Source organism: Crinia signifera, chromosome 5 (assembly GCF_055691185.1).
Source record: "Crinia signifera chromosome 5, ASM5569118v1, whole genome shotgun sequence".
In the NCBI taxonomy this organism is placed as follows: Eukaryota; Metazoa; Chordata; class Amphibia; order Anura; family Myobatrachidae; genus Crinia; species Crinia signifera.
The window spans coordinates 16,852,916-16,864,528 of NC_139221.1; positions in this window are offsets into that span (position 1 = coordinate 16,852,916).

Sequence of the window (11,613 nt, forward strand, 5' to 3'; positions counted from 1 at the left end):
TCGTCCACGGCCAGAGGCTGATGGTGGCTCATGTGGAGCGCATGCTGGTGAGGGGGTGGATCTTCTTCCCCCTCTGGCAGCAGGGAGTGATGAGGATGGTAATGCACCCGAAGCGGGTGACATTAGGGCCCTATTGCTGTTAACTAGCTCCACCATAAGTTCATTATGGCGGAGGAGGAGGTCGTTTTGCCGCAGGGCTTGATCAGCCAGCACCTGCAGGCTACCAGCAATAGCTTGTTGGCTGCCAGCCATAGCTTGCTGGCTGGCAGTCATAGCCTGCAGGCTCTCAGCAATACTCTGCTGGCTGGTGGTCAAACCCTGCAGCACCTCCTCGGCCCTACGCACCCGCTCGAATGCCGACTCTCCCTGCTGCACAATACTATCCAGCACACGGCCCCACATGGACAATTCAGCCGCAGACAATCCCGGCGGCTGCTGCACGGGCCTGCTACTGGGGCCAGGTGGCACAGACTCCACAACCTCCTCAAGAGAATCTTGACCAAGCGGTGGCGATGCTGTTGAACAAGAAAATTGAAATTACCACACATTCCATGCAAAATGTTAAACATCTACTTATGGCCTTGCAAATAATTACCTTCTAGAGTAGAAGCCATCACTTCCGCTGGGGACTCGCTGTCTATAGTGCTCACCCCCCGGACCTCCTCCACTGCTATACAGTACTGGGCCATCTCTTCCAGGGGGGTGAGCTTCAGCTTGGATGGCATGGGGCCAGCCCCAGAGGTCTGGCTGTGTTGCCACCGGTCGGTCAATTTCTTCTTGAGGTTGCCTTTGAAGTCGTGCCACCTGCAATCAAAGTGTACATATTAATACATGTAACTCCTCATGTTTGCTGTAGCACCCATTGCAATCTGAAACATAATACAACATGTGGCTACTGACACCAAACTTACATTATATTCTTTTTTCAAACCAATCCTAAGAAGATACAAAAACAGTCACCCTCCAATAACTATCAATTCAATGTCATGGCCTACATGTCTGTGCGTCCAAGCAACGTGAACACCCATTGCCCAACTAGATCTAATATTGAATGTAAACATTACTGGACTTGTACTACTCTAATGTAACACACATGTACTTGCCTCTTCTTAACATGCTCTGCCTGTCGAACTTGTGGAGCCACTGCATTAATCTCCGCCGTTATCTCCTCCCAGATCTTCCATCTCCTTGTGTGTGTCAACTTCACCGCTGGACACTCAATTAAATCACGTGCCCGGGTCACCAGGATGTCAAGCTCCCGCGGTTCATATGCCATGTTTCTTGTTGTGGGTTCCCGTGTTGCCCCACTGCGGCCACGGGCACTGGCACGGGCACTGCCACTGCCACGGCCACGCCCACCGGTTGCTGTACCTGAAGTGCTGGGCTGGCTACTCTGTTGGGAAGCCACCTGCTGTGTTCCCAATGATTCTGCTGAGGATGGCCCAGCTGCTGATTGGCCTGCTGTTGATGGGCCAGCTCGGTCCTCTGGGTTGAGGGGTACATAGGTGGTGTTGGCCTCCATGCGGGCCAACAGATTCTGCACCACCTGCTCTTCCTCTGAGTCTGACCCTGCCATGTTTGCAACAAGTGTTTGCCTTTCTAGGACCACTTTAAATACTATTTCTGTAATTGGCGTTAATCAGCTGCAAGCTGCGTTCCGTACGGCCGCGTCCCGTACGCCAGCGTCAACCGTGCGGCGCATACGGGCCGCCCCTTGGTGTGGAAAAATATTCCCAAAAAACCTGGCAAACTCAGTAAGTCTGATTTATTTGCTAAATGCAGATTCCAACACCAATGACCAAATACAACTGAGGTCAGACATGACATGTATATTTGAATGTACTTCTGTACTCTGCACTTGTTTGCTATGTAGTACAACTGGCACTACCCATTCCATATGTCAATCCAGTCCACCACTTAGCCACAAGTAATCAGTGCTAGCATCCAAATCACATGTGAAAGCACTCCAAATTCAGGCTGTATGCTAGCTACTTTTCATTCCACCTCTGTATTAGGGGCCAGTAGAAGGTAAGTGTACACATGGCAGCATGGGCAAATTTTTGGAAAAGGTCTGCCACTATTTGATATGTTTCTGTTGCATAGCTTTCATTATAAAATACCTGTTTACTACCTTGTTGAGTTAGGTGTTAGTGTCTAGTGATGCAGACTATTTCACCTGGTGCTTATACCCATGTTTGGGGAATGTTATAGATTATATATAATGTGTTTACATCTTAGTTTAGACTGTGTGTTTAGGATGGGGGTGCGATGCAATGGGTTAGCCGTATGTTCGGGCGCATACACGCTGTTAGTGTAAAAATGAACAATAAAGTTAATACCAAATATCACTCTAACCAACCAATGACAGCACATGATAGTTTGATTAGTGCCACTCCTAAAATGGCTTCCTACCAGCGTGCAGAACCCTTCTCCACTGCGGAGCTACTGGCGCTGGTAGGAGTGATGGAGAGGAGACTGGGGCAGGCAGGCCCCTTCATAACAAATAGGGACAAGCGCCGGGCATATGTTGCGGCCCGGCGCCGCATATTCGCCCGCACACATGTGCGGAGGACCATCGCCCAACTGGAGAGGCGATGGTCCGACCTGCGGAGGCGGGAGCCGGAGCGTCTGCAGGCTCTGAGGCGGCGTCTGCAACGCTGTAAGTATTTTGGGCAAATACATATAATTGACAGAGGGCAGGATTCGGTCTGGTTCACAATTTTTAAAATGGAGAGTAACAAACAGGCAGCCAATCAGCTCCTACCTGGCCTTTTACAACTACAGTCTGTGACATGACAGGAAGGATCTGATTGGCTGCGTGTTTATCACTCTACATTGTATCACTTTTGAAGGCTAGAGCATCTAGGCCATTGAGTGTTTGCATTTTAACATTATTTAATATTAATATTACATGAGGTCAATTGGGTGTTTATGACATAGAAAAGCCATATACTATATGTGTGATATATAACACATATATAATGTGGTTATGAGATGTACTTGTTAGAGTAATTTAAATGGGAAATGACACTCACCCATTTTGTTTGTTTAACCCACAGCGCGGGAGAGAGCCAGACAGGCCCGTGAGGAGGCCCAGGAGGTGGGCAGAGAGGCGGACAGACAGGAGGTGGCCAGTGAGGAGGCCTCCCAGGAGGTGGCCATTGAGGAGGCCACACAGGCCCAGAATTTGGTCTCAGAGGAGGACACGGAGGAGGCACAGGAGGTCGGCCAGGAGGGCGAAGTGGAGGAGGAGGAGGTGCCCCTACCCCTGGACGATGTGCCACCACCTCCAAATGAGGAGGATGAGGACCTGGTGGAGCTGCCTGGCAGGGGTAAGTAGACATAATGCTTCATTACTGAGTTAGGTACAGGTTGTTATGTCGCACAGCTGATTCAATTTTCCTATAATATAGTAAAGAGTAGTCCCAAAAAATGGAAAACAACAGACACACTTTGGTCTTATAGGCCCATGCTGCAAACGTGCAATCTGGATGCTCATGTAGGTGATGAGTGTTAATTTATGGATGCTCTTTGTATAGAAGCAACAAAAACACTTCAATGGAATATGGGCAGGCCTGATTTATACTGGAGTCCCATGTGGGCAGTTTGCATGGGCCCCCCTCTAGACAGTGTGCCCGTGTTGTTGTCATGTATTTTTGTAAGGTATTATGTATGATGGATTGAGCTTAGAAATTGATAGTTGGATGGAAGCGGATTAGTTCTGCCCTTTCACCTATGTGTCAAATGTGACAAGGAATCATGAAGTAATGGGCAGAGGAAGTAGCCGAGCATTTTCCTGTGGTATCTATTCTATCTATTCTATCTATTCTATCTATTCTATCTATCTATCTATCTAGCTATCATGCAGTTTAGCTATTAAGCAGTAACATGCAGGTATATATGTATGGGTCAATGTGGCATGTTGTAGCGGGTGTATGTTTTGAGTTGAGTGAGGAGTCTTTGGCCAGGACAAGTGTGACTGATCCTCAAATGTGGTTGTGTTTCTGATATAGAGATTGTGAAATGTATATGTCACACAAGTGTGTGGGTGTGGTGGCAGCATCATGATCATATATTTCATGACATAACATACAAGAGTGGATAAGGTTTTTTTTGTATGTATGATTTTGCATGGTGTAGGTCATGGATCTTCAACCTTTGGCCCTCCAGATGTTGTGAAACTACATGTTCCAACATGCATTGCCACATTTTTTCCTATAAGAGCATGCAAAAAAACCTCAGGGCATGCTGGGACATGTAGTTCCACAACATCTGGAGGGCCACAGGTTGAAGACCTGTGGTGTAGGTACTTAGGATTGACTGTACAAGGTGTACGTGAGTAGCATAAATAATGTTGTACCCCCTTTCTCATGCACACAGATTATCAGGAGCCACCCCAGGGAGTCAGAGGGGCTCTCATGAGCCTACGAGAGGACCTGAGGCGGATGACGGCTCATGTGGAGGACCTCTGTGTCCTGCTGTTGGACGAGTGATGGCGGTCCTTTTTTTGTTTTTGTTGAAATAAAATTTTGCACTTGTTTAAGAAGTTGTCTGTGTGGTATTTTAGTCTTTAACATTCAAAGTATAAAAAGCATTTAACACACAAACATGTGCATGTTTACATATGTACACAGCAAAAGGGTAGATGACATTTTTATCCCCATAGGGAATGTTAGGGTTAATGTATAGTGCTTGTAAGTGTTTAAGGATCAATTAGCTAAATAACAGATGACCAGGAGCAACAATCTGTTCTCAAAGTGGTTTGCTAATTGCATAAGTGTGTCATGTGATCTATGTGGGAACTCTGATAACAGTAGTCTTGTTGTATGCGGATGTACACCGCATCTGTGCGTAGTGGCCGGTTCGCGTCCGTTCTGACGCGGGAAGGCCGTGCATACGCGGACAGACCGTGTAGAATCTGAGTGTTTCCCCCGCACACGCATGGTTTATATGTCGTCCGTACACACGCCCTGTTCTTACAGAGTGAGTCCGTCCGAATGCGGAGGACACGTGGGCGTTTCTACGGACGATGGCCGCACGCTGCCGCACAGCGATGCGTGCGGCCCGCACCGAAAGAATTCGGGAATATCCGCACCGATCAGAATAAGGGCCATAGTGAGATGCATGGTGCTAGATATGACGTGCTATGATGTAGGATGCTAGCTATGACAGTGAGATGCAGGGATGACATAGTGAGATGCATGGTGCTAGCTGTGACGTGCTATGATGTAGGGTGCTAGCGATTACGTAGTGAGATGCAGGGATGACATAGTGAGATGCATGGTGCTAGATATGACGTGCTATGATGTAGGATGCTAGCTATGACAGTGAGATGCAGGGATGGTATAGTGAGATGCATGGTGCTAGCTATGACGTGCTATGATGTAGGGTGCTAGCGATTACGTAGTGAGATGCAGGGATGACATAGTAAGATGCATGGTGCTAGCTATGACGTACTATGATGTATGGTGCTAGCGATGATGTAGTGAGATGCTGGGATGGTATAGTGAGATGCTTGGTGCTAGCTATGACGTACTATGATGTAGGATGCTAGCTATGACAGTGAGATGCAGGGATGACATAGTGAGATGCATGGTGCTAGCTATGACATGCTATGATGTAGGGTTCTAGCGATGACGTAGTGAGATGCAGGGATGACGTAGTGAGATGCAGGGATGGTATAGTGAGATGCATGGTGCTAGCTATGATGTGCTATGATGTAGGGTGCTAGCGATGACGTAGTGAGACGCAGGGACGGTATAGTGAGATGCATGGTGCTAGCTATGATGTACTATGATGTAGGGTGCTAGCGATGACGTAGTGAGATGCAGGGATGACATAGTGAGATGCATGGTGCTAGCTATGACATGCTATGATGTAGGGTGCTAGCGATGACGTAGTGAGATGCAGGGATGGTATAGTGAGATGCATGGTGCTAGCTATGACGTGCTATGATGTAGGGTGCTAGCGATGATGTAGTGAGATGCAGGGATGACATAGTGAGATGCATGGTGCTAGCTATGACGTGCTATGATGTAGGGTGCTAGCAATGACGTAGTGAGATGCAGGGATGACATAGTGAGATGCATGGTGCTAGCTATGATGTGCTATTACGTAGGGTGCTAGCGATGACGTAGTGAGATGCAGGGATGGTATAGTGAGATGCATGGTGCTAGCTATGATGTACTATGATGTAGGGTGCTAGCGATGATGTAGTGAGATGCAGGGATGGTATAGTGAGATGCATGGTGCTAGCTATGATGTACTATGATGTAGGGTGCTAGCGATGATGTAGTGAGATGCAGGGATGGTATAGTGAGATGCATGGTTCTAGCTATGACGTGCTATGATGTAGGGTGCTAGCGATGACGTAGTGAGATGCAGGGATGACATAGTGAGATGCATGGTGCTAGCTATGACGTGCTATGATGTAGGGTGCTAGCAATGACGTAGTGAGACGCAGGGACGGTATAGTGAGATGCATGGTGCTAGCTATGACGTGCTATGATGTAGGGTGCTAGCTATGACGTGATATGACGTAGGGTGCTAGCTATGACAGTGAGATGCAGAGATGGCATAGTGAGATGCTTGGTGCTAGCTATGAATTGCTATGACGTAGGGTGTATAGTGAGATGCATGGTGCTAGCTATGACGTGCTATGATGTAGGGTGCTAGCAATGACGTAGTGAGATGCAGGGATGACATAGTGAGATGCATGGTGCTAGCTATGACGTGCTATGATGTAGGGTGCTAGCGATGATGTAGTGTGATGCAGGGATGACATAGTGAGATGTATGGTGCTAGCTATGATGTGCTATTACGTAGGGTGCTAGCGATGACGTAGTGAGATGCAGGGATGGTATAGTGAGATGCATGGTGCTAGCTATGATGTACCATGATGTAGGGTGCTAGCGATGACGTAGTGAGATGCAGGGATGACATAGTGAGATGCATGGTGCTAGCTATGACGTGCTATGATGTAGGGTGCTAGCGATGATGTTGTGAGACGCAGGGATGGTATAGTGAGATGCATGGTGCTAGCTATGACGTGCTATGATGTAGGGTGCTAGCGATGACGTAGTGAGATGCAGGGATGACATAGTGAGATGCATGGTGCTAGCTATGACGTGCTATGATGTAGGGTGCTAGCTATGACGTAGTGAGACGCAGGGACGGTATAGTGAGATGCATGGTGCTAGCTATGACGTGCTATGATGTAGGGTGCTAGCGATGACGTAGTGAGATGCAGGGATGACATAGTGAGATGCATGGTGCTAGCTATGACATGCTATGATGTAGGTTGCTAGCGATGACGTAGTGAGATGCAGGGATGGTATAGTGAGATGTATGGTGCTAGCTATGATGTGCTATGATGTAGGGTGCTAGCGATGACATAGTGGGACGCAGGGATGACATAGTGAGATGCATGGTTCTAGCTATGACATAGTGGGACGCAGGGATGGCATAGTGAGATGCATGGTGCTAGCTATGACGTAGGGTGCTAGCTAGGACGTAGTGAGATGCAGGGATGGCATAGTGAGATGCATGGTGCTAACTATGACGTGCTATGACGTAGGGTGCTAGCTATGACGTGATATGACGTAGGGTGCTAGCTATGACAGTGAGATGCAGAGATGGCATAGTGAGATGCTTGGTGCTAGCTATGAATTTCTATGACGTAGTGTGTATAGTGAGATGCATGGTGCTAGCTATGAAGTAGTGAGACGCAAGGATGGTATAGTGAGATGTATGGTGCTAGCTATGATGTATGGTGCTAGCTATGACATGCTATTACGTAGGGTGCTAGCTATGACGTAGTGAGATGCAGGGATGGTATAGTGAGATGCATGGTGCTAGCTATGACGTACTATGATGTAGGGTGCTAGCGATGATGTAGTGAGACGCAGGGATGGTATAGTGAGATGCTTGGTGCTAGCTATGACGTACTATGACGTAGGGTGCTAGCGATGACGTAGTGAGATGCAGGGATGGTATAGTGAGATGCATGGTGCTAGCTATGACGTGCTATGATGTAGGGTGCTAGCGATGATGTAGTGAGACGCAGGGATGACATAGTGAGATGCATGGTGCTAGCTATGACATGCTATGATGTAGGGTGCAAGCGATGACATAGTGAGACGCAGGGATGGTATAGTGAGATTCATGGTTCTAGCTATGACGTAGGGTGCTTGCGATGAAGTAGTTAGAAGCAGGGATGACATTGTGAAATGCTTGGTGCAAGCTATGACATACTATGATGTAGGGTGCTAGCTATGACAGTGAGATGCAGGGATGGTATATTTATTAACAGTTTCTTATATAGCGCATACATATTCCGCAGCGCTTTACAGAGCATAGTTATGAGCAAAAACACATAACGAATGTGTTATGCACAAGACAGTTTAGGACAAGTACATGGTTAATATGGATAGTTGCATCAGTGGACAGGACACTGAAGCAAGCATCAGGGTGGCAGAGGTTTATATGTTCTAAGAAAGGCACATGAGGAGAGAGTGCCCTGCTCGTGAGAGCTTACATTCTAAAAAGGGAGGGTTAGACAGACAGGGGTGACACAGAAGGGAAAGAGGTGAGCATAAACAGTAGGTTAGGATGAGAGAGGGTCAGGTTTTATGCAGGAGGGTGGGAAGATGACAGCTTAGTCCTTGATATTTTAAGTCTAAAAAAGAGCTGGGTCATCCAAGAGTAGACAGCAGAGATACAATTGGAGATAAGAGTGAGGATAGAGGGAGAGCGGTCAGGAAAGGAGCGGTAGATTTCAGTGTTATCAGCATAGAAGTGATAGTGGAAGTCGAGTGAGCAAATGAGCTCACCCAGAGAGGACGTATAGAGATAGAGAAGAAGAGAGCCAAGAATAAAATTTTGGGGGACACCTAAAATCAATGGAAGAACACGACAGGTGAAGTCATTAGTGGTACAGCAGGGCATTTTCAAAACTGAATATACAAGCATTAATGCTGTGTACACACGGGGGAGATATATTGCTCAGCCATATATGGCTGAGCAATATATGGCTGAGCAATATATGGCTGAGCAATATATTGCTCAGTTTCTACTTTACATCAGCGACCAGAGATGGTCGCTGATGAAAAAGAAACTGACGGGGGAGCCCGGCAGTGGTAATCAGCTGGTCGCAGGAGCATGTTCCTGCGACCAGCGATCACCACAGGGGCAAAAATGGGAGCGCGCACCCGGCGATATATCGCCGGTGCACACTCCAATTGCGGGCAATATGGTCGCTCAGCGACCATATTTCCTGCGATTTTGCACAAAATCGCCCCTGTGTGTACGCACCTTAACAGTGATAGTAAAAGTTGTTTGCAGGTGTAAAAATGATGATATTATGGATGAATCGCCAGATTAAGTAGCCAGGAGTAGTATGTTGTGAGAATAAATTAAACTCACTCAAAGCAGTCTTTGGTTTTCTCAGTTGTTGCTTCTGTCCTTCTGTTTCACTTCAGTGTAACGCCAGTATAACGCCACAGTTATATTTAAATTATGCCACACTTTAAAAATGATGCACTGCAAAACTATTATGCACACAGCTAAACCATGCACACAGCCTATGTAATGACCATTAAATGCATCTACACTCATTAATTGGACTTTCCCCACCCAATCCCAACCCCCCTACTACAATGAATGGTAATAAAAGGGGCTTACATAAACATCCATGCATTCCAAGATAGCATGTGTCATTAAGAGTTATAAGATATTCCTCCCTTCACATAGGCGGCAGAGATTTGCTTTTTAACTTGCAAAATTAAGTTTGTCAAAAACACATTTCTGATATCTAAAGCAGTGTGCAGAATGATCAATTACTAAAGCATTTAAATACAACCAGCACCTGAGGTGTAATCATCTGCAGCCCAGCCAGACCAAGTATGTAGAATGCTGGTTACCTATGACAATATCAAATCAATCTAGGACAGAGGGTAGAATCATCTGCAGCCCAGACCAAGTATGTAGAATGCTGGTTACCTATGACAATATCAAATCAATCTAGGACAGAGGGTAGAATCATCTGCAGCCCAGCCAGACCAAGTATGTAGAATGCTGGTTACCTATGACAATATCAAATCAATCTAGGACAGAGGGTATATTGAGATGCATGGTGCTAGTTATGACATGACGCAGGGACAGCATACTTTTGGCAAGCACTTGTCGGGATTCCCTCCTTCACATCGCTGCCACCAGTCATCCATACTTACTGTATTCCCTTCAAAGAACTCCTTAATGCCATTACTATAGAATGGATAAATGCAAGGTTAATGCTGGGAGTATAGTTACGTAGGGGCAATTCAGGTCTGATTGCTCAGGTCCGATTTCGCCCCCGGTCCCGATGGTGGGGCTTTGCGCATTTGCGCCATTGCATGGCCACTGGCATTATTGTATAGCCGTTCATAAACCAACCAGAAGCAATCCCAACAAGAGTTTGATGGCGGCGATGAAATGAGCATGAGCTCTCGCAGACTGAAGATGACGCCGGCAGAGCCAGAAGCAGCTGTAGAAGGTGGAGGAGAAGACTTCCGGTGGGTGTGGAAGAGGCCAGAAGGAGCCAACTCAAGTGACAATATGCCTGGTGCTGCCTAAGAGAATGAGAGAAGAGGCGCCACCACTGGCCAGGATGCATGGAGATCAAGCTACACCTGCATGGAAGCAGGGACTACATCGCACCACCCTCTCACACACTGGGGGTCACAGAGCAGCAGGGAGCCCTGATGACCGGCAGCGCTCACCAGAGTGTCAACCTCTGGACTCTTGGGAACTGAGTGTATTTTTTTTATAGCAGTAATAAGCTTGTGGGTCCTTCGGACATACAAAGCTGATCACACTGGCCTGGTCCTTCGGGCACATACACTTGATCACACTGGCCGGGGGCTATCTGGGACACACACACACAGCTGATCACAACAGCCTGATCTTTCAGGCACATACAGTTGATCACACTGGCTAGAGCCATCAGGCATACACTTATACTCAGGTGTGCAGTTGATTTAAAAATAAAATGTATTTAATATAGACATTAATAAAAATAACGAATTGTGGCTTAAAAAGACATATATAATATGTATTTTTGTAAAATAATAAACAGAAAAAAATGAAAAACCGGTTGCTGCATTAATTTGTGCACGTATTAATGTTGTAATCACCTTACATTCAAGTGTCCGGATCCTATTTTGGGCCCAAAAGGATGTTTGGAGTCCTATGGTGGGTGGATGTTGGGAGTAGTTTGTAGCCCTCCAATGTACTTTTCTCCAACTAGGGTGGTGAGGATGGCGTTTCCTCCACAAGATTAGGTATTACTGAAGCTTGAGACTGTGGATCTTGATACTGGCAAATTAGAGAGGTGGCGTTCCTCCACAAGATTTGTAGGTGCCTTGTAGACGATCCCGCAGTCTGGGGCTGTGCACTTTGAGCTATTTGTAACTCCACTCGTTCTCACAACACATAAGGACACACTTTGAATTGGGTGTGAGGTAGCCGCAGTCCTGGTGTACCGATTACCAACGCAATACGCTGCTCCTGCAGCTTTTTCAAGGTGTTGTGAGAACGAGGGGGTGTGGCCTAATTTCGGGGGCATGGCCTATACTT